General features: G+C 40.5%; 1 pseudogene; it reads left to right on the top strand.

Moving 5' to 3' along the window:
- The first annotated feature begins 16,885 nt into the window (after nt 1–16,885).
- On the top strand, nt 16,886–18,014 carry LOC123936379 (annotated as a pseudogene).
- The last annotated feature ends 6,610 nt before the right edge of the window (nt 18,015–24,624 follow it).

Raw genomic sequence — 24,624 nt, 5'->3', positions numbered from 1 at the left:
GGCCAAAATTAGGAAGACAGGAAACAATATGTGTTGGAAAGGATGTGGACAAAGGGGAACCCTCTTCCACTTTTGGTGGTAATTAAAGTTGGTACAGCCACTTTGGAGAACAGTGTGGAGATTCCTCAAGAAATTATAAATAGAGCTTCCCAGAGGGGAGTCAGGATGGCGGAGAAGGAGCAGGCTGAGACTACATCAGTAGAAGGAGATCAGCTTGATAGCTTATCTAAACATTGCAAACACCTATAAATCCAACAGGAGATGGAAGAGAAGAAGAACAGCAATTCTAGAAACAGAAAATCAACCACTTTCTGAAAGGTAGGACTGACGGAGAAGTGAATCTAAACCAAAGGGAAGATAGACTGCGGGGGGAGGGGCCCACTCCCGGCAAGCGGCGGAGCAACGGAGCACAAAATCAGGACTTTTAAAAGTCTGTTCCACTGAGGGACATTGCTCCAGAGGCTAAACCAGGATGAAGCCCACACGGGGTCAGCATGGCCCCAGTTCCCGCAGGGTCACAGAAGGATCAGGGGTGTCGTAGTGTCACAGAGCTCACAGGTATTAAACAGAGAAGCTGGCTACAGAGACAGAGCCAAGGACTGAACTCTCAGCTCCGGGTTACCTTGAACTGGTCACGGGCTGTGTGAGCTCGGAGCATGGCTAGAGGCTGGGGATACAGGAGTGGTTGGCTGCTGTCCTCCGGGGGCGCACTGAGGAGTGGGGCCCCAGGCTCTCGGCTCCTCTGGGCCGGAGACTAGGAGGCCGCCATTTTCATTCCTGTCCTCTGGAACTCAACAGAAAGCGTTCAGGGAACAGAAGCTCCCAAAAGCGAACCCGAGATGATTACTTAGTCCGGCCCCCGTAAGGGCAGTGCAGTTCTGCCTCAGGCATAGGCACTTGAGAGTCACTACAACAGTACCCTCCCCCAGAAGATCAACAAAATATCCAGCCAGGATGAAGTTCATCCATCAAGGAAAGTAGGTTCAATTCCTAAGACAGCAGCGGAATTCCAGAGGAGGAGAAAGCAAAGCACGGAACTCATGGCTTTCTCCCCATGATTCTTTAGTCTTGTGGTTAATTTAATTTTTTTTTCTTTTTTCATTTTTTTCTTTCATTTTTCTTCTTCTGCTAAATTTTTTGAAAACTTTTACCCTTTTCTTTTTTAATGATTTTGACTAGTATATTTAAATATAAATATTTTTTCTTTCTTTTTTATATTTTTTCTTTATTTGTTTTATTTTTTTATTTTTTTTCTGAACCTCTTTTTATCCGCTTTCTCCCCCCCACAATTTGGGATCTCTTCTGATTTGGTTACACCGCATTTTTCTGGGGTCTTTGCCACCCTTTTAGTATTTTATTTGACCCTTCATATACTCTTATCTGGAAAAAATGACAAGGCGGAAAAAATCAACAAAAACAAAAGAACAGGGGAGATGAACCATGAGAGACTATGGACTCTGAAAAACAACCAGAGGGTTATGAAGGGGCGGCGGGGGGGGGGTGGGAGGTTTAGGAACCAGGTGGTGGGTAATAGGGAGGGTACGTACTGCATGGAGCACTGGGTGTGATGCCAAAACAATGAACACTGTTATGCTGTAAATAAACAAATAAAAAAAAAAAAAGAACAAGAGGCAGTACCGAAGGCTAGGGAACTAATCTACACAGACATTGGTAATATGTCAGATCAAGAGTTCAGAATGACGATTCTGAACATTCTAGCCGGGCTCGAAAAAGTCATGGAAGATATTAGAGAAACCCTCTCTGGAGATATAAAAGCCCTTTCTGGAGAAATTGAAGAACTAAAATCTAACTAAGAAGAAATTAAAAAAAAAGCTATTAATGAGGTGTAATCAAAAAGGAGGCTCTCACTGCTAGGATAAATGAGGCAGAAGAATGAATTAGTGATATAGAAGACCAAATGACAGAGAATAAAGAAGCCGAACAAAAGAGGGACAAACAGATACTGGACCACGAGGGGAGATTTTGAGAGATAAGTGACACCATTGGACGAAACAACATTAGAATAACTGGGATTCCAGAAGAAGAAGAAGAAAGAGAGAGGGGAGCAGAAGGTCTATTGGAGAGAATTTCCCTAATATGGCAAAGGGAACAAGCATCAAAATCCAGGAGATGCAGAGAACCCCCCTCAAAGTCAACAAGAATAGGTCCACACCCCGTCACCTAATAGTAAAATTGACAAGTCTTAGTGACAAAGAGAAAATCTTGAAAGCAGCCCGGGAAAAGAAGTCTATAACATACAATGGTAAAAATATTAGATTGGCAGCAGACTTATCCACAGAGACCTGGCAGGCCAGAAAGAGCTGGCATGATATATTCAGAGCACTCAACGATAAAAAACATGCAGCCAAGAATACTCTATCCAGCTAGGCTTTCATTAAAAATAGAAGTAGAGATAAAAAGCTTCCAGGACACACAAAAGCTGAAAGAATTTGCAAACACCAAACCAGCTCTACAGGAAATATTGAAAGGGTTCCTCTAAGCAAAGAGAGGGACTAAAAGTAGTAGATCAGAAAGGTACAGAGACAATATACAGTAACAGTTACCTTACAGGCTAATAATGGCAACAAATTCATATCTATCAATAGTTACTCTGAATGTTAATGGGCTAAATGCCCCAATAAGAAGACACAGGTTATCAGAATGGATAAAAAAACAAAACCCATCAGTATGTTGCCTACAAGAAACTCATTTTAGACACGAAGACACCTTCAGATTTAAAGTGAGGGGGTGGAAAACAATTTACCATGCTAAAGGGCATCAGAAGAAAGCTGGGGTGGCAATCCTTATATCAGATCAATTATATTTTAAGCCAAAGACTATAATAAGAGAAGAGGAAGGACAATATATCCTACTCAAAGGGTCTGTCCAACAAAAAGTTCTAACAATTTTAAATATCTATGCCCCTAACATGGGAGGAGGCAACTATATCAACCAATTAATAACAAAATCAAAGAAACACATCAATAATAATACAATAATAGTAGGGGACTTTAACACTTCCCTCACTGAAATGGACAGATCATCAAAGCAAAAGATCCACAAGGAAATAAAGGCCTTAAATGACACACTGGACCAGATGGACATCACAGATATATTCAGAACATTTCATCCCAAAGCAACAGAATACACATTCTTCTCTAGTGCACATGGAACCTTCTCCAGAATAGATCACATCCTGGGTCACAAATCAGGTCTCAGCCGGTAACAAAAGATTAGGATCATTCCCTGCATATTTTCAGACCACAATGCTCTGAAGCTAGAACTCAATCACAAGAGGAAAGCTGGAAAGAACCCAAATACATGGAGACTAAACAGCATCCTTCTAAAGAATGAATGGGTCAACAAGGAAATTAAAGAAGAATTGAAAAAATTCATGGAAACAAATGATAATGAAAACACAATGGTTCAAAATCTGTGGGACACTGCAAAGGCAGTCCTGAGAGGAAAATATATAGCGGTACAAGCCTTTCTCAAGAAACAAGAAAGGTCTCAAGTACACGACCTAACCCTACACGTAAAGGAGCTGGAAAAAGAACAAGAAAGAAACCCTAAACCCAGCAGGAGAAGAGAAATCATAAAGATCAGAGCAGAAATCAATGAAATAGAACCCCCCCCAAAAAACAATAGAAATAATCAATGAAACGAGGAGCTCGTTCTTTGAAAGAATCAATAAGATTGATAAACCCCTGGCAAGACTCATCAAAAAGAAAAGAGAAAGGACCAAATAAATAAAATCATGAATGAAAGAAGAGTGATCACAAATAACATCAAAGAAATACAGACAATTATAAAGACATGATATGAGCAAATCTACGCAAAAAAAAAAATTGACAATCTGGAAGAAATGGATGCAGTCCTAGAGACATATAAACTACCACAACTAAACCAGGAAGAAATAGAAAACCTGAACAAGCCCATAACCAGTAAGGAGATTGAAAGAGTCATCAAAAATCCCCAAACAGACAAAAGGCCAGGGCCAGACGGCTTCCCAGGGGAATTCTACCAGATATTTAAAGAAGAACTAAGTCCTATTCTCCTTAAACTGTTCCAAAAAATAGAAATGGAAGGAAAACTTCCAAACTCATTTAATGAGGTCAGCATCACCTTGATCCCAAAACCAGACAAGGATCCCACCAAAAAAAGAGAACTACAGACCAATATCCTTGATGAACACAGACGCAAAAATTCTCACCAAAATACTAGCCAATTGGATTCAATAGTACATTAAAAGGATTATTCACCACGATCAAGTGGGATTTATGTCAGGGCTGCAGTGTTGGTACAACATCCGCAAATCAATCAATGTGATAGAACACATTAATAAAAGAAAGAACAAGAACCATATGATACTCTCAATAGATGCTGAAAAAGCATTTGAGAAAGTAGAGCATCCCTTCCTGATCAAAACTCTTCAAAGTGTGGGGATAGAGGGCACATACCTCAATATTATCAAAGCCATCTATGAAAAACACACCGCAAATATCATTCTCAATGGAGAAAAACTGAAAACTTTTCCGCTAAGGTCAGGAACATGGCAAGAATATCTATTACCACCACTCTTATTCAACATAGTACTAGAAGTCCTAGCCTCAGCAATCAGACAACAAAAGGAAATTAAAGGCATCCAAATCAGCAAAGAAGAAGTCAAACTATCACTCTTCGCAGATGATATGATACTAAATGAGGAACACCCAAAAGACTCCACTCCAAAACTGCTAGAACTTGTACAGGAATTCAGTAAAGTGTCAGGATATAAAATCAATGCACAGAAATCAGTTGCATTTCTCTACACCAACAACAAGACAGAAGAAAGAGAAATTAAGGCGTCAATCCCATTTACAATTGCACCCAAAACTATAAGATACCTAGGAATACACCTAACAAAGGAGGCTAAGAATCTATACCCAGAAAACTATAAAGTACTCATGAAAGAAATTGAGGAAGACACAAAGAAATGGAAAAATGTTCCATGCTCCTGGATTGGAAGAATAAATATTGTGAAAATGTCTATGCTACCTAAAGCAATCTACACATTTAATGCAATCAATATCAAAATAACATCCATTTTTTTTCAAAGAAATGGAACAAATAATCCTAAAATTTATATGGAACCAGAGAAGACCTTGAATAGCCAAAGGAATAGTGAAAAAGAAAGCCAAAGTTGGTGGCATCACAAATCCGGACTTCAAGCTCTATTACAAAGCTGTCTTCATCAAGACTGAATGGTACTGGCACCAAAACAGACCCATAGATCAGTGGAACAGAATAGAGAGCCCAGAAATAGACCTTCAGCTCTATGGTCAACTAATCTTCGACAAAGCAGGAAAGAATGCCCAATGGAAAAAAGACAGCCTCTTCAATAAATGGTGCTGGGAAAATTGGACAGCCACATGCAGAAAAATGATATTGGATCACCAAGCATGAAAAAAAGACCCCAAATGGATGAAGGACCTCAATGTGAGAAAGGAATCCATCAAAATCCTTGAGGAGAACGCAGGCAGAAACCCCTTTGACCTCAGCCGCAGCAATATCTTCTTAGGAACATCGGAAAAGGGAAGGGAAGCAAGGGCAAAAGTGAACTATTGGGATTTCATCAAGATCAAAATATTTTGCACAGCAAAGGAAACAGTTAACAAAACCAAAAGACAACTGACAGAATGGGAGAAGATATTTGCAAACGACAAATCAGATAAAGGGCTAGTATGCAAAATCTATAAGGAACTTAGCAAACTCAACACCCAAAGAACAAATAATCCAATCAAGTAATGGGCAGAGGACATGAACAGACATTTCTGCAAAGAAGACATCCAGATGGCCAACAGACACATGAAAAAGTGCTCCACGTCACTCGGCATCAGGGAAATACAAATCAAAACCAGGGAAATACAAATCAAAACCACAATGAGATATCACCTCACACCAGTCAGAATGGCTAAAATTAACAAGTCAGGAAATGACAGATGATGGCGTGGATGCGGAGAAAGGGGAACCCTCCTCCACTGTTGGTGGGAATGCAAGCTGGTGCAACCACTCTGGAAAACAGCATGGAGGTGCCTCAAAATGTTGAAAATAGAACTACCCTATGACCCAGCAATTGCACTACTGGGTATTTACCCTAAAGATACAAACAAGTGATCTGAAGGGGCACGTGTACCCGAATGTTTATAGCAGCAATGTCTAGAATAGCGAAACTATTGAAAGAACATAGATGTGCATCAACAGATGAATGGATAAAGAAGATGTGGTATATATACACAATGGAATACTATGCATCCATCAAAAGAAATGAAATCTTGCCATTTGCGATGACGTGGATGGAACTAGAGGGTATCATGCTTAGTGAAATAATTCAATTGGAGAAAGACAACTATCATATGATCTCCCTGATATGAGGACATGGAGATGCAACATCGGGGGTTAGGGGGATAGGAGAAGAATAAATGAAACAAGATGGGATTGGGAGGGAGACAAACCATAAATGACTCTTCATATCACAAAACAAACTGGGGGTTGCTGGGGGCAGGTGGGGTTGGGAGAGGGGGAGGGGGTTATGGGCATTGGGGAGGGTATGTGCTATCATGAGTGCTGTGAAGTGTGTTAACCTGGTGATTCACAGACCTGTACCCCTGGGGATAAAAATACATTATATGTGTATAAAAAAAAATTGTAAGGGGAGGAGAACCATAAGAGACTATGGACTCTGAAAAACAACCTGAGGGTTTTGAAGGGTCGGGGGTGGGAGGTTGGGGGAACAGGTGGTGGGTAATAGGGAGGACACGTATTGCATGGAGCACTGGGTGTTGTGCAAAAACAATGAATACTATTATGCTGAAAATAAATAAATAAATTTAAATACTGAAAAAAAAAAGAACTATAAAAATAGAGCTTCCCTATGACCCTGCAATTTCACTACTGGGTACTCCTACCCTCTGACCCAGCAATTGCACTACTCGTTATTTACCCTACAGATACAAACACAGTGATCTGAAGGGGCACATGTACCCGAATGTTTATGGAAGCAATGTCTACAATAGCCAAACTATGGAAAGAACCTATACAGATGTAGTGAACTAAGGACCATCTGTACCCCAATATTTATAGCAGCAATTGCCGCCACTGCCAAACTGTGGAAAGAACCAAGATGCCCTTCAATGGACGAATGGATAAGGAAGATGTGGTCCATAATCACTATGGAGTATTTTGCCTCCATCAGAAAGGATGAATACCCAGCTTCTGTAGCAACATGGACAGGACTGGAAGAGATTATGCTGAGTGAAATAAGTCAAGCAGAGAGAGTCAATTACCATATGGTTTCACTCATTTATGGAGCATAACAAAGAACATGGAGGACATGGGGAGATGGAGAGGAGAAGGGAGTTGAGGTAAATTGGAAGGGGAAATGAACCATGAGAGAGTATGGACTCTGAAAAACAACCTGAGGGTTTTGAAGGGGCAGGGGATGGGAGGTTGTGGAACCAGGTGGTGGGTAATAGATAGGGCACGTATTGCATGGAGCACTGGGTTTGGTGCAAAAACAATGAATACTGTTATGCTGAAAATAAGTAAGTAAATAAATAAATCAAGAGACATAAAACTATACTCTTTTAGTTCATTGAGTCGCATGTTACTAAATCTGGTTTAGTCCGAATGCATTTTTAGTTAGTTCTGGAAATTCTTGCCCATTTCAGTTTTAGGATTTTTAAGTATATCAAATATCTGTATTTGTCCTGAAAGTTTCCCATATGAATCTTCTGTAAGGCAGAATTCATCTCACAAAATTAAAACAATTACAAAGGACAAAAACTCATAATAGATATGGTTAAAGTAACAGGTGATGACCCTATCAAAACATTAAAACTTTAGGAAATGTATAGTACCCTTAGAGTACTTACAGCATTTTCCCAGATGCAACCCAATGTCTGTTATTGTTTTAGCAGTACTTATTAAGTAACTTCGTACACCAAGGAAAAGTCTTATGAGTTAAAGAGATCTCATTTACATTTTAAATCTTGTTCAAATTTGCTAAAATCTTAGCAAGTTTTAAAATACATGCCTAATTATAATTAGGGATGTTAAACACCTGATAAAACAAAACATAGAAACCATGTTTTCGGGGGAGGAGTCAAGATGGCGGAGAAGTAGCAGCCAGAGACTACATCAGGTAGCAGGAGATCAGCTTGATAGCTTATCTAAACATTGCAAACACCTACAAATCCAACGGGAGAGCGAAGAGAAGAAGAACAGCAACTCTAGAAACAGAAAATCAACCACTTTCTGAAAGGTAGGACTGGCGGAGAAGTGAATCTAAAACGACGGGAAGATAGACCGCGGGGGGAGGGGCCGTCTCCCAGCAAGCGGCGGAGCAACGGAGCACAAAATCAGGACTTTTAAAAGTCTGTTCCACTGAGGGACATTGCTCCAGGGGCTAAACCGGGGTGAAGCCCACGCGGGGCCAGAGTGGCCCCAGTTCCCGCAGGGTCACAGAAGGATCAGGGGTGTCGGAGTGTCGGAGAGCTCGCAGGTATTAGAACGGAGAAGCCGGCTGGAGAGACAGAGCCGAGGACTGAACTCTCAGCTCGGGGTTAACTTGAACTGGTCGCGGGCTGGGTGAGCTCGGAGCGCGGCTAGAGGCTGGGGATATGGGAGTGATTGGGTGCTGTCTTCTGGGGGCACACTGAGGAGTGGGGCCCCAGGCTCTCGGCTCCTCCGGGCTGGAGAATGGGAGGCCGCCATTTTCATTCCCGTCCTCCGGAACTCTACGGAAAGCGTTCAGGGAACAGAAGCTCCCAAAAGCGAACCCGAGCCGATTACTTAGTCCGGCCGCCGGTAAGGGCGGTGCAATCCTGCCTCGGGCAAAGACACTTGAGAGTCACTACAACAGGCCCCTCCCCCAGAAGATCAACAAAATATCCAGCCAGGACGATGTTCATCTATCAAGGAGAAAGCAGATTCAATTCCTAAGACAGCAGAGAAATTCCAGAGGAGGAGAAAGCAAAGCACGGAACTCATGGCTTTCTCCCCATGATTCTTTAGTCTTGCGGCTACTTCAATTTTTTTTTCTTTTTTCAATTTTTTTTTCTTTTTTCTTTTTTCTTCTTCTGCTAAATTTTTTTTAAACTTTTACCCTTTTCTTTTTTAACATTTTTTGACTAGTTCATCAAAATATATATTTTTTTCTTTCTTTTTTATATTTTTTATTTGTTTTATTTTTTAAATTTTTTTCTTTCTTTTTTTTTTCTTTTGTTTTCAGAAGCTGTTTTTATCCCCTTTCTCCCCCCCACAATTTGGGGTCTCTTCTGATTTGGTTACAGCGCATTTTTCCGGGGTCTTTGCCACCCTTTTAGTAGTTTATTTGCTCCTTCATATTCTCTTATCTGGACAAAATGACAAGGTGGAAAAAATCACCACAAACAAAAGAACAAGAGACAGTACCGAAGGCTAGGGACCTAATCAACACAGACATGGGTAATATGTCTGATCAAGAGTTCAGAATGACGATTCTGAACATTCTAGCCGGGCTCGAAAAAGGCATGGAAGATATTAGAGAAACCCTCTCTGGAGATATTAAAGCCCTTTCTGGAGAAATTAAAGAACTAAAATCTAACCAAGTTGAAATCAAAAAAGCTATTAATGAGGTGCAATCAAAAATGGAGGCTCTCACTGCTAGGATAAATGAGGCAGAAGAAAGAATTAGTGATATAGAAGACCAAATGACAGAGAATAAGGAAGCCGAGCAAAAGAGGGACAAACAGCTACTGGACCATGAGGGGAGAATTCGAGAGATAAGTGACACCATAAGATGAAACAACATTAGAATAATTAGGATTCCAGAAGAAGAAGAAACAGAGAGGGGAGCAGAAGGTCTATTGGAGAGAATCATTGGAGTGAATTTCCCTAATATGGCAAAGGGAACAAGCATCAAAATCCAGGAGATGCAGAGAACCCCCCGCAAAGTCAACAAGAATAGGTCCACACCCCGTCACCTAATAGTAAAATTGACAAGACTTAGTGACAAAGAGAAAATCCTGAAAGCAGCCCGAGAAAAGAAGTCTGTAACATACAATGGTAAAAATATTAGATTGGCGGCAGACTTATCCACAGAGACCTGGCAGGCCAGAAAGAGCTGGCATGATATATTCAGAGCACTCAACGAGAAAAACATGCAGCCAAGAATACTCTATCCAGCTAGGCTATCATTGAAAATAGAAGGAGAGATCAAAAGCCTCCAGAACACACAAAAACTGAAAGAATTTGCAAACACCAAACCAGCTCTACAGGAAATATTGAAAGGGGTCCTCTAAGCCAAGAGAGAGCCTAAAAGTAGTATATCAGAAAGGTACAGAGACAATATACAGTAACAGTCACCTTACAGGCTAATAATGGCACTAAATTCATATCTCTCAATAGTTACCCTGAATGTTAATGGGCTAAATGCCCCAATCAAAAGACACAGGGTATCAGAATGGATAAAAAAACAAAACCCATCAGTATGTTGCCTACAAGAAACTCATTTTAGACGCGAAGACACCTCCAGATTTAAAGTGAGGGGGTGGAAAACAATTTACCATGCTAATGGGCATCAGAAGAAAGCTGGGGTGGCAATCCTTATATCAGATCAATTAGATTTTAAGCCAAAGACTATAATAAGAGATGAGGAAGGACACTATATCCTACTCAAAGGGTCTGTCCAACAAGAAGATCTAACAATTTTAAATATCTATGGCCCTAACGTGGGAGCAGCCAACTATATCAACCAATTAATAACAAAATCAAAGAAACACATCAATAATAATACAATAATAGTAGGGGACTTTAACACTCCCCTCACTGAAATGGACAGATCATCCAAGCAAAAGATCAACAAGGAAATAAAGGCCTTAAATGACACACTGGACCAGATGGACATCACAGATATATTCAGAACATTTCATCCCAAAGCAACAGAATACACATTCTTCTCTAGTGCACATGGAACCTTCTCCAGAATAGATCACATCCTGGGTCATATATCAGGTCTCAACCGGTATCAAAAGATTAGGATCATTCCCTGCATATTTTCAGACCACAATGCTCTGAAGCTAGAACTCAATCACAAGAGGAAAGCTGGAAAGAACCCAAATACATGGTGACTAAACAGCATCCTTCTAAAGAATGAATGGGTTAACCAGGAAATTAAAGAAGAATTGAAAAATTTCATGGAAACAAATGATAATGAAAACACAACAGTTCAAAATCTGTGGGACACAGCAAAGGCAGTCCTGAGAGGAAAATATATAGCAGTACAAGCCTTTCTCAAGAAACAAGAAAGGTCTCAAGTACACAACCTAACCCTACACATAAAGGAGCTGGAGAAAGAAAAAGAAAGAAACCCTAAACCCAGCAGGAGAAGAGAAATCATAAAGATCAGAGCAGAAATCAATGAAATAGAAACCAAAAAAACAATAGAAAAAATCAATGAAACTAGGAGCTGGTTCTTTGAAAGAATCAATAAGATTGATAAACTCCTGGCCAGACTCATCAAAAAGAAAAGAGAAAGGACCCAAATAAATAAAATCATGAATGAAAGAGGAGAGATCACAAATAACACCAAAGAAATACAGACAATTATAAGAACATACTATGAGCAACTCTACGCCAACAAATTGGACAATCTGGAAGAAATGGATGCATTCCTAGAGACATATAAACTACCACAACTGAACCAGGAAGAAATAGAAAACCTGAACAGGCCCATAACCAGTAAGGAGATTGAAACAGTCATCAAAAATCTCCAAACAAACAAAAGCCCAGGGCCAGACGGCTTCCCAGGGGAATTCTACCAAACATTTCAAGAAGAACTAATTCCTATTCTCTTGAAACTGTTCCAAAAAATAGAAACGGAAGGAAAACTTCCAAACTCATTTTATGAGGCCAGCATCACCTTGATCCCAAAACCAGACAAGGATCCCACCAGAAAAGAGAACTACAGACCAATATCCTTGATGAACACAGATGCAACAATTCTCGCCAAAATACTAGCCAATAGGATTCGACAGTACATTAAAAGGATTATTCACCACGATCAAGTGGGATTTATTCCAGGGCTGCAGGGTTGGTTCAACATCCGCAAATCAATAAATGTGATAGAACACATTAATAAAAGAAAGAACAAGAACCTTATGATACTCTCAATAGATGCTGAAAAAGCATTTGACAATGTACAGCATCCCTTCCTGATCAAAACTCTTCAAAGTGTGGGGATAGAGGGCACATACCTCAATATTATCAAAGCCATCTATGAAAAACCCACCGCAAATATCATTCTCCATGGAGAAAAACTGAAAGCTTTTCCATTAAGGTCAGGAACACGGCAGGGATGTCCATTATCACCACTGCTATTCAACATAGTACTAGAAGTCCTAGCCTCAGCAATCAGACAAGAAAGAGAAATTAAAGGCATCCAAATTGGTAAAGAAGAAGTCAAACTATCACTCTTCGCAGATGATATGATACTATATGTGGAAAACCCAAAAGACTCCACTCCAAAACTGCTAGAACTTATACAGGAATTCAGCAAAGTGTCAGGATATAAAATCAATGCACAGAAATCAGTTGCATTTCTGTACACCAACAACAAGACTGAAGAAAGAGAAATTAAGGAGTCAATCCCAATTACAATTGTACCCAAAACTATAAGATACCTAGGAATAAACCTAACCAAAGAGACTAAGAATCTATACAGAGAAAACTATAAAGTACTCATGAAAGAAATTGAGGAAGACACAAAAAAAATGGAAAAATGTTCCATGCTCCTGGATTGGAAGAATAAATATTGTGAAAATGTCTATGCTACCTAAAGCAATCTACACATTTAATGCAATCCCTATCAAAAGACCATCCATTTTTTTCAAAGAAATGGAACAAATAATCCTAAAATTTATATGGAACCAGAAAAGACCTCGAATAGCCAAAGGAATATTGAAGAACAAAGCCAAAGTTGGTGGCATCACAATTGCGGACTTCAAGCTCTATTACAAAGCTGTCATCATCAAGACAGCATGGTACTGGCACAAAAACAGACACATAGATCAGTGGAACAGAATAGAGAGCCCAGAAATCGACCCTCAACCCTATGGTCAACTCATCTTCGATAAAGCAGGAAAGAATGTCCAGTGGAAAAATTACAGCCTCTTCAATAAATGGTGCTGGGAAAATTGGACAGCCACATGCAGAAAAATGAAATTGGACCACTTCCTTACACCACACACGAAAATAGACTCCAAATGGATGAAGGACCTCAATGTGAGAAAGGAATCCATCAAAATCCTTGAGGAGAATGCAGGCAGCAACCTCTTCGACCTCAGCCGTAGCAACATCTTCCTAGGAACAACGGCAAAGGCAAGGGAAGCAAGGGCAAAAATGAACTATTGGGATTTCATCAAGATCAAAAGCTTTTGCACAGCAAAGGAAACAGTTAACCAAACCAAAAGACAACTGACAGAATGGGAGAAGATATTTGCAAACGACATATCAGATAAAGGGCTAGTATCCAAAATCTATAAGGAACTTAGCAAACTCAACCCCCAAAGAACAAACAATCCAATCAAGAAATGGGCAGAGGACATGAACAGACATTTCTGCAAAGAAGACATCCAGATGGCCAACAGACACATGAAAAAGTGCTCCACGTCACTCGGCATCAGGGAAATACAAATCAAAACCACAATGAGATATCACCTCACACCAGTCAGAATGGCTAAAATTCACAAGTCAGGAAATGACAGATGCTGGCGAGGATGTGGAGAAAGGGGAACCCTCCTCCACTGTTGGTGGGAATGCAAGCTGGTGCAACCACTCTGGAAAACAGCATGGAGGTGCCTCAAAATGTTGAAAATAGAACTACCCTATGACCCAGCAATTGCACTACTGGGTATTTACCCTAAAGATACAAACATAGTGATCCGAAGGGGCACGTGTACCCGAATGTTTATAGCAGCAATGTCTACAATAGCCAGACTATGGAAAGAACCTAGATGTCCATCAACAGATGAATGGATCAAGAAGATGTGGTATATATACACAATGGAATACTATGCAGCCATCAAAAGAAATGAAATCATGCCATTTGCGACGACATGGATGGAACTAGAGCGTATCATGCTTAGTGAAATAAGTCAATCGGAGAAAGACAACTATCATATGATCTCCCTGATATGAGGACATGGAGAAGCAACATGGGGGGTTAGGGGGATAGGAGAAGAGTAAATGAAACAAGATGGGATTGGGAGGGAGACAAACCATAAATGACTCTTAATCTCACAAAACAAACTGGGGGTTGCTGGGTGGAGGTGGCGTTGGGAGAGGTGGAGCGGGCTATGGACATTGGGGAGGGGAGGCGAACCATAAGAGACTATGGACTCTGAAAAACAACCTGAGGGTTTTGAAGGGTCAGGGGTGGGAGGTTGGGGCAACCTGAGGGTTTTGAAGGGTCAGGGGTGGGAGGTTGGGGGAACAGGTGGTGGGTAATGGGGAGGGCACGTCTTGCATGGAGCACTGGGTGTTGTGCAAAAAGAATGAATACTGTTACACTGAAAAAATAAATAAAATGAAGAAAAAAAAAGTATAAGTCTCAAAAAATAAAGAAAAAAAAAAGAAACCATGTTTTCTGGAAAGGCAAAGAGAAAACCATAACAGATCAATTAACCTAAGAAAACTTTCCCCTTTTAAACAGAGAGGAAACCAGCTTTTTTATATCAGTGTGTTTTTATTTTTAAGCATGCAGTCTTACGATAGTGAGTTTACTAGGTTTCCCTCCCATCGTGAACGATGTCACAGACAAAGGGAGGGGGATCTTTCAGATGCTGTTCTGCTTGCGTCCCTCAAGGGAACTTAGGAGTGTCTTAGCTAAAGTCTGTCCATATAAGCCCCGGACCAGACTACTCCGTGGAGTAGATGACCGTTATGCCATATGAAGCCCTGCGAGACTCAGGGTGCAGCCCACTTAGACTCCATAGCTGAAATGGTGGAGCCATACACAAACATTCACACAGTCAGACACTCTTTAGATTCAAACAGGTTGGACACCTCCCCCTGGGTATCCCTGGCTAATGGGAGGTGATTAGTCTTCCCTTCCATTCTATATGAGTAAGAGTGAGTTTCTATGGTCACAGGCAATGGGGGATGATAACACAGTGTTTTTGCAGTCCCTCAACGTTGGGGCACTTTCCCAATCTCTCAAGGCCAAATGGCCCTTTTCCTTGGAAGTATAATTTATGTGGAGGTATGCCAGGAGAGTGCTAAATCACCCTGGTGGCTGTTTTTCTTTCTTATTCCATCCTGACCATACCTAAAATTCCTTTTCTGAAGATTTCCCTTTATAAACATTTTACAACTTTCCTTTGTATTCAGGTTTTGTCCCTAGTAATTATTTATTTATTTATTTTTCAAACAACCATTTCATTTAGGACAAAATTACCTTCTTTATTTAATAAACTGCATCTCCATTTCTTAAATATTTCTTACCTATCATTTACTTTCCTCTATACAGAATTGTTTTCTTTATTTCCATCAGTCTATGTTACACAAAGCAGAATTCTGTACTCTTAGAAACACCTTAATCTCTAGTGAAGACTAAGTATTAACCAATTGTGAGCTGTTACAACAGAATTCTTTAGATGGCAAATTATGGATCAGTTAAGCACAAAACATGTTTACCAACAGATTTAAATACTCTTCATTTCTTTGCTATAAGAAGTTAAAAGCACAAACCTATGTTAAGTAATCAATGCTTTAGTATTTTATTCTATCTGAAAAAGAACTAGATGTCTAACAAATTTAATTTTATTTGTCATTCAACCAAAACATTAAAGTTTCAGGTTACCAAAGACTTTGAAAGCTATCTCAGCAATTACCCATTAAAATTTTGAGACAGGGGCACTGGGTGGCTCAGTGGGTTAAAGTCTCTGCCTTCAGCTCAGGTCATGATCTCAGGGTCCTGGGATTGAGTCCCACATCTGGCTCTCTGCTCAGCGGGGATCCTGCTTCTCCCTCTCTCTCTGCCTGCCTATCTGGCTACTAGTGATCTCTATCTGTCAAAAAAATAAATAAAATCTTAAAAAAACAACTTTGAGACAGACAATTAACCATCAGTTTAGTAATTTCTTTGCTAGCAAATTTTAACAAATAACATGAGCTTATTTGACCTTCAGTAAACTTTGAAGTTCTACATTTACTGCTGATAACTTAAAAGACATGTCTATCTTAATTAAACCACCAAACTTCACTTAGGTTTAAGTAGTCCAAGTCAGGCCAGAGAAAGCAGGGAACTTCCCCAAAACAAGAAGAGTTTCGGCAGCTGCTTGGGAATTTTCCCTAAGGTCTCTGTCCTGAGTTAGACTAACCCGAGTTGGCTCCAGTTACAGCCATTGGCTCCCCTATATCCTCCGTTTCCTTTGGCAAATCGTCAATCTCATCTAGAGGTTTCCAGGAAGCTAGAGAAACCAGCTCAAAAGAGTGTTGTGGATCTAATGCCTAATGAATATTATCCCAGACCTGCATAGTATCAGGGGGAACAACAGTGTGGCTGCGTAATTTGATCTGGTTCTCTATTTCTTGCCACACTCTTTGCCATGCATCCAAACTCACGGTTCCTTCTTTGGCAAACCATGGGCATAATTCTGAAACCGTACAAAAAAATTGCTGCAAAGCCTTCTTAGAGACCTTGGACCCTTTCTTCTTTAAAAGGGCCTGTAATGCAGTGAAAAAAATATCCTGTTCTAAAGACTGAGAATTCCCCATGTTATTTTACTCCTGCTGTCACCCATCAACCCGGGCTCCTCTTACCTGACTGTCAGTAACTACTTACCTGTATGTGCACTCCCTTGAAATGTGCTCAGGTCCCTGTTCAGGCACCACTTGTGATGGCCAGTGCAGCAAATCGACCAGGAACGTGAGGGTAAGATGATGGTGAAAAGAAGACGTTCAGAGACAAAGAGATGGGGGCAGTAGGAGCACTGAGGAGGATGTCCAACAGTGCCGAGTTTATTCAAGGCAGCAAGGCATTATATAGCCAACAGTAACTATTTTTAATTGATTACAAAAGAATTTGCTACATGCACAAAAAAACCTCCAGACTTCCCCATTATCTACTTCTCAAGGTCTAAATGCAGACTCTCCAAGGCCAGTGGTCTCTGTCTTCAGATAATTCCTTAACCAGCTGCACTGACTCCAAAGTGACTCAAAACATACAAGAAGTAACAACAAACCTGAGAGTGATGCATGAACTGTGCTGGAACAGCAAGGACCAGTTATGAATTTATGACCCTAACCAAATTGCTCTCATCTAACTAGTAAACGTGTGGGAAGTCACGTGGGCAAGTGCACAACACATAGCACAGACCCTTTCTCAGTGCTACTCAACTTTTCTGTCCTAAGCCTTTTGTTAGGCTATTCTGACTTTAAAGGAGACACAAGTCAGGGTCTGGTTTGGTCCTCATCTCAAGACTTATCATGGCCTCCCACATAAACAGAATAAACTGGAACAAGTAGAGAAAGAATTGTTGAGAGTAGCACAAATCTTGAAGGAACCCCAAATGGCTGCTTCCATTATGAATCCCTATAAAAAGTGTTCTGTGAAAGTGAAATGCCTAAATGACATGAGCACAAAAGAGAGGTTGTCTCCTCTCACATCCAACTCAATCAATGTGCTCAAAGAGAATGGTCACTTGGACAATACCATTGGAGTCATTAATGCTTTTTTGACCATGATAAGCATCCACGTTGGAGAAGTACTGTGCACAGTGACCACTGCATCTCCTTTTGATGAAGCCACTCTTACTGAATAAAAAATGATCCTGAATAGCTTCCTAAATAAAGGTCAGGTCTTCAAATTGGAAGTTAAGACTCATCCATCAATCATGCATGGAATGATTGTCTGTATTGGAGAGAAATACGCGGATACGCCTGTTAAAACCAAGATTCGGATGCTGAGCAGGGCCATGCTGGAAGTTTTCTGAAAGTGTTGATTCTCTGTCAGTGAAAATTCCTAAACTTGGAGCAACAATAAAATGCTTCCTGAACAACAACAACAACAACAAAAATACAGAAAGGGAAATTAGGGAATTGATTCCATTTACTGTAGCACAAAGAACCGTAAGATTCCTGGGAAGAAACCTAACCGAAGAGGTAAAGGATCTGTACTCGAGGAACTACAGAACAGTCATGAAAGAAATTGAAGGAGACACAAAAAGATGGAAGACCATTCCAGGCTCATGGATCGGAAGAATAAACATTGTTAAAATGTCTATACTGCCTAGAGTAAACTCTACTTTCAATGCCATTCTGATGAAAATTCCACTGGCATTTTTCAAAGAGTTGGAATAAACAATGATAAAATTTGTATGGAACCAGAAGAGACCCCAAATTGCTAAGGAAATGCTGAAAACGAAAAAAAAAAAAAAAAAAAAAAAAAAAAAACTGCAGACACCACAGTTGCCTGATTTTAAGCTTTACTAGAAGGCTGTGGTCACCAAAACAGCAAGGTACTGGCACAAAAAACAGAAACATAGAAACATATGTTCCACATAGACCAGTGGAATAGAGTGGCGAAGCCAGGTATGGACCCTCAACTCTATGGTCAAATAATCTTTGACAAAGCAAGAAAAAATATACAGTGGAAAAAAGACAGTCTCTTCAATAAATGGTGTGGGGACAATTCGACAACAATGTGTAAAGGAATGAAACTCCACCATTTTCTTACATCAAACACAAAGATAAACTCAAAATGCATAAAAGACCTCAATGTTGAGGGAGGAATCCATCAGAATCCTGGAGGAGAACATAGGCAATAACCTCTTCGATATCAGCCACAGCAACTTCTTTCAAGATATGTCTCCAAAGGCAAAGGAAACAAAAGCAAAAATGAACTTTTGGGGCTTCATCAAGATCAAAATCTTCTGCACAGCAAAGGAAACAGTCAACAAAACAAAGAGGCAACCCACAGAATGGGAGATGATATTCGCAAATGACAGTACAAAGACCTGATATCCAGGGTCTATAAAGAACTCCTCAGGCTCAACACACACAAAACAGATAATCACATCAAAAAATGGGCAGAAGACATGAAGAGACACTTTTCCAAATAAGACATACAAATGGCTAACAGACACATGAAAAAATGATAACTTAAAAACAATGCACACAAGCATTCCCTTTTGTCTTTTAAAACCCTTAACTTTTAATCCATAAGGGGACACAAATTGGGTTGCTACCAAATCTATGCTTTCATAATTGCAATTCTGAGAACCCAAATACATATTTTCCTTTACATTGTTTATAATGAAGTATGGTTGCAGTCTGTGAGGTTTGCTCCTTGAGGTAAAAGGAACCCCTATATTTGTCATCAGGTTATGTAACGTTCTTTTGAGAATCCATAGCTATGTAAGTGGTATGACTACCAATGATCTACATTTAGATCCTTTCCATTCTCCTGAACTTTACCCACATACGAACTTATCCTGTCAACATTTTAAGGAAGTTATAGCTCCACTGACTTTGTCAAACTAAAATTCAATGTTTATATTATTAAGATAGTGTACATGTTGACAACTGAGTCATTAGCACTGTGGTTGCATTTCTTTAAAGACATAACTATTTTCATTTTCTTCCTTGTTAATTACACCTCATCTTGGTTAGTTGATTTTAATTTGCTTCTCTTCAATGTGTATATACATCCTCTTGATAAATATTCTGTAGAAATTGTGAACACTTCAGAATTCTCCCAATTTCTTCTTTCTATGCAACCACCTTTGTCTTCCTGGTCTCGCTCAGAGTGCGTGTGTGAGGCTTACCTGCACAGAGCTCTCCTAAAGTCTCATCAGTATCAAGACCCATCCCTGGTCTCCTTCTTTTTAACCCATGCTGTCCTCCTTCTTGATTTGCTCCCTTATTCTAGAGGAGCGTTTTTTTCCTAATCTTTTCTTCTGGAATTCCTATTATGTGCCTTTTTGTTTTTTTAAATTGAACTTCAAATTTATTTCCTATTTCCACCCTCTTTTCATGTTTGCCTTTTAGTTCTACATTGTCTCTACTGTCACAATTTAAATATTATTTTATTATTATATTCATTTATTTCTCTAATGCTGTTTTTCTAACATCATGTTGTAGCTAATGCCCATTCTTATCTTTCTGGACAGATTAATCACAGTTCCTTTTTTACTTATTTTGAGTTAATATATATTCACTTCTTTTTTATCCATTCATCAGTCAATGGACATTTGGGCTCCCTCCATATTTTGGATATTGTTTTAGAAACACAAAGTTCAGGAACACTCCCACACCCCTGGGACAACCTCTGAGGGAATCACTGTAGGCACACACTGTGAGAAGCTGAGGATTTTGGCAGTGCTAACAGAAATAGAGACTCTTTGTCCTGGGGCATTTAGTGGAGAGAGGAAACTGTAATATCCCTGTTCTGGGCCAGAAATTTAGGTGTGGCCATTTTTTTTTCTCAGACCCTCAGAAGAGGCTCGGAAAGCCATCAGGGAAACAAAGCACAGAAGACAAGTTTATGCTGAGCCTATCCCCCTGATTGTGGGCAGGGCAACTCTGCTCAAGCAGGGCTACATGAGAAAAAAGAATGTCAGGCTGTTCCTCCAGAAGACAGGCTGAAAGAACAAGAGAACAGCAACCCTATGGACCCCATAAGTCTAAAATATCAATGCCAGGGGAAAATAGTGTATTGAGATCCAGGCATTGTCTAATCGCTTATTATTATCATTATTTTTAGATAAAACTCTCTCTTGGGTGCCTGGGTGGCTCAGTGGCTGGGCCTCTGCCTTCGGCTCGGGTCGTGATCTCAGGGTCCTGGGATCAAGTCCCGCATTGGGCTCTCTGCTCAGCAGGAAACCTGTTTCTCCCCTCTCTCTGCCTGCCTCTCTACCTACTTGTGATCCCTTTCTTTCTGTCAAATAAATAAAGAAAATCTTTAAAAAACACTCTTTTTTCTTTCTTTTATTCTTGTCCTTTTTTTCTTTTTACTTTTTCTCATTTCAACTAGATGTTTATTACATCAACTTATAATTTATACTTGCTTTGTAACTTGTATTTTTTCACATCTTTATATTTATAGATATATGTTTTGTTGTACTCCTTTTTTCAGTGTTCAATTTTACATATATACACAAGTCATACTTTCCTTGTAATTTTGGGAAGTAGTGTATTCTAACACACAAACCAAAATACACCCAAAAACAAGTGAAACACCCTGCTTTGTCCACACTAAGGTATTTTAGCCCCCTTCTCATCACTCCCTTTTTCACAATTTTTTACTTTTATAAATTTTATTCTCATGTTTCATTTTGGCTTGGTTTTTCTGGTAGTGTCTTCTGATTGCTCAGGATTTTGCTAGGGTGTATTTTCCTTGGTTAATGAGTGGCTGATATTTTGGACTTTGCTCATCCACTCAACCATTGCTCAACAAAATGACTAGGAGAAGGAACCCTCAACAAAGAAAAGAAGCAGGGGCACCTAAGTGGCTCCGTCATTAAGCATCTGCCTTCAGCCAAGGCTATAATCTAAAGGTCCTGGGATTAAGTCCAGAATCAGGCTCTCTGCTCCACAGAAAGCTTGTTTCTCCCTCTCCCACTCCCCTTGCTTGTGTTTCCTCTTTTGCTGTGTCTCCCTCTGTCAAAGAAAAAAAAATAAAATCTTTAAAAAAAGAAAAGAAACAGAGACAATGTCATCTGCCACAGAAATAATGGATATGGATACAAGCAAAATGGCAGGGACAGACTTCAGAATAGCATTCATAAAGTAAGTAGATAGGCTTCAAAAAAGACTTAATGACAATATAGAATCATGAAGAGTAGAAATAAGATTTAATCAGGCCAAACTAAAAAAAATTATGAATGATATTCAGTCTAAATTGGATATTCAAAAAGCCAAGGTAACTGAGGCAGAAGAGAGAATTAGTGATCTAGAAGACAAGGTGATGGAAAAAAAGGAAGATGAGGGAAACAGAGATAAGCCAGTAGCAGCACACGAGAAAGGGTTGCAGAGATAAATGATGTCATGAAACATTCCAATATCAGAATTATTGGGATCCCCAAGGGGGTGGAGAGAGAGAGGGCCAGAGGGTATATTTGAACAAATCATAGCAGGAACTTCCTTCCCTGGGGAAGGAAAGAAATATTCGAGTCCAAGAGACAGAAAGGACCCCTCCCAAAATCAATAAAAATAGATCAGCATCCCTATATATAATAGTGAAGCTTGCAAATTTTACAGCCAAGGTAACAATCTTAAGAATATCCAGAGTTAGGTTGGAGACAAGATGCCGGGAAAGTAGAAGGAGGTACTGTATCAACCTGTACCCTAAAGTGAGCTGATTACCTATCAAAGAACTCCGATCACCCATGAAATCAGCCTGAGATCAGAATTATACACGTCTGGATCTCTGAGGGGGCAGAAGACACCAGTGGTCAGGGAAAGCAGAGTGGGAACATCAGACTGATATCAGAAGATAAAGAAAAGGGGGAGGGAGACACCAGAGGCAACCAATTGGAAAGTAATATGAGAGTGCCCTGCATCTGGTGACCGCTTTAACTTGGAGTCTGTTGAAAGCACTCAAAAAGAGCAAAGGATCACGGGGGAAATTGTGGGAATTGGGGCAATTAGGGACAGGGGCTTAAGTCCCTGGACCCAGGACAGCCTCCCCTGGCACTGAGCCAGAGAGAGTGTGGTGGAGAAACCAGGTCTTGGACCCTGAGCTGCCAGCATGCCCGAGAACGCATGGGGTCTGGCTCCTGTGAGGGGCTGGGAGCCTCGCCAGATGGCAGAATGCCGCACCACACTATCAGAGCCTGAGACGTGTGCACCGCACACCCTCCCTTGAGAGAGATGCCCAAAGGCCCAGTCCAGCGCTGTTAGCCACACCACACTATCAGATCCTGAGATGAGCATGCCCCACACCCTCCCCACACCCTCCTGAGAGTTGTGCATCAACACGATGCTCTCAGACCCAGAAGGGCCAGGCACTCCCAGCCCTGGCCAGCGGGAATATCTCAGTGTGTGATCACTGCTTGGAACCTCTCTGGTGCTCTGGAGCTGCCCAGACAGCCGCCTCTGCAATGGTTTTGAGTACAAGCAGGAGATCCTGCATTCCCAGGGACTGTGACCCAGAACCTGTTCTGCCAGCAGCTCTGCAGCACCCACAGGGGAGCAGATGGAGGCTTCTCTCTGAGAGGGAGGTCGGGGTGAGTTTGTTTTCCTCTAAACCTCCAAAAGCCATCAAAAGCTGTCAACGCAAGAGAAAAAACAAAAACAAAAACAAAAACAAAAATGAACAAACAAACATAAAAACCTCCAGAGAACAAAAGCCTGAAAAACCGGTTTCCTCAGAGCCCACCCTCGTGAGGGGGGTGGAAGGACTTAATGCAGGGAACATCATTGACTGAAAGTCCACGTGACAGGCCCCTCCCCCAGAAAAAAAAAAAAAAAAGACAACAAGAGAACAATCACCACTACTTCATAGATACAACTTTTATTTTTACTCGTTCCCACGATTCTGGTTCATTTTTTAAATATAGATAATATTTTTTATTTATTTATTTTTTGGTTTTTTATTTATTTATTTATTTTTATTTTTTTCCATTTTATTTATTTTTTTCAGCGTAACAGTATTCATTGATTTGCACAACACCCAGTGTTCCATGCAAAACGTGCCCTCCCTATTACCCACCACCTATTCCCCCAACCTCCCACCCATGACCCTTCAAAACCCTCAGGTTGTTTTTCAGAGTCCATAGTCTCTTATGGTTCGCCTCCCCTCCCCAATGTCCATAGCCCCCTCCCCCTCTCCCAATCCCACCTCCCCCCAGCAACCCCCAGTTTGTTTTGTGAGATTAAGAGTCATTTATGGTCTGTCTCCCTCCCAATCCCATCTTGTTTCATTTATTCTTCTCCTATCCCCCTAACCCCCCATGTTGCTTCTCCATGTCCTCATATCAGGGAGATCATATGATAGTTGTCTTTCTCCGATTGACTTATTTCACTAAGCATGATACGCTCTAGTTCCTTCCACGTCGTCACAAATAGCAAGATTTAATTTCTTTTGATGGCTGCATAGTATTCCATTGTGTCTATATGCCACATCTTCTTTATCCACTCATCTGTTGATGGACATCTAGGCTCTTTCCATAGTTTGGTTATTGTAGACATTGCTGCTATAAACATTCACATGCACGTGCCCCTTCAGATTACCACGTTTGTGTCTTTAGGGTAAATAATAAGTAGTGCAATTGCTTGGTCATAGGGTAGTTCTATTTTCAACATTTTGAGGAACCTCCATGCTGTTTTCCAGAGTGGTTGCACCAGCTGGCATTCCCACTAACAGTGTGGGAGGGTTCCCCTTTCTCCGCATCCTCGCCAGCATCTGTCATTTCCTGACTTGTTAATTTTAGCCATTCTGACTGGTGTGAGGTGATATCTCATTGTGGTTTCGATTTGTATTTCCCTGATGCTGAGTGACGTGGAGCACTTTTTCATGTGTCTGTTGGCCATCTGGATGTCTTCTTTGCAGAAATGTCTGTTCATGTCCTCTGCCCATTTCTTGATTGGATTGTTTGTTCT

The sequence above is a fragment of the Meles meles genome, unplaced genomic scaffold (genome assembly GCF_922984935.1).
Source record: "Meles meles unplaced genomic scaffold, mMelMel3.1 paternal haplotype, whole genome shotgun sequence".
Taxonomy (NCBI): Eukaryota; Metazoa; Chordata; class Mammalia; order Carnivora; family Mustelidae; genus Meles; species Meles meles.
This window is presented reverse-complemented; position numbering and strand designations above follow the sequence as displayed.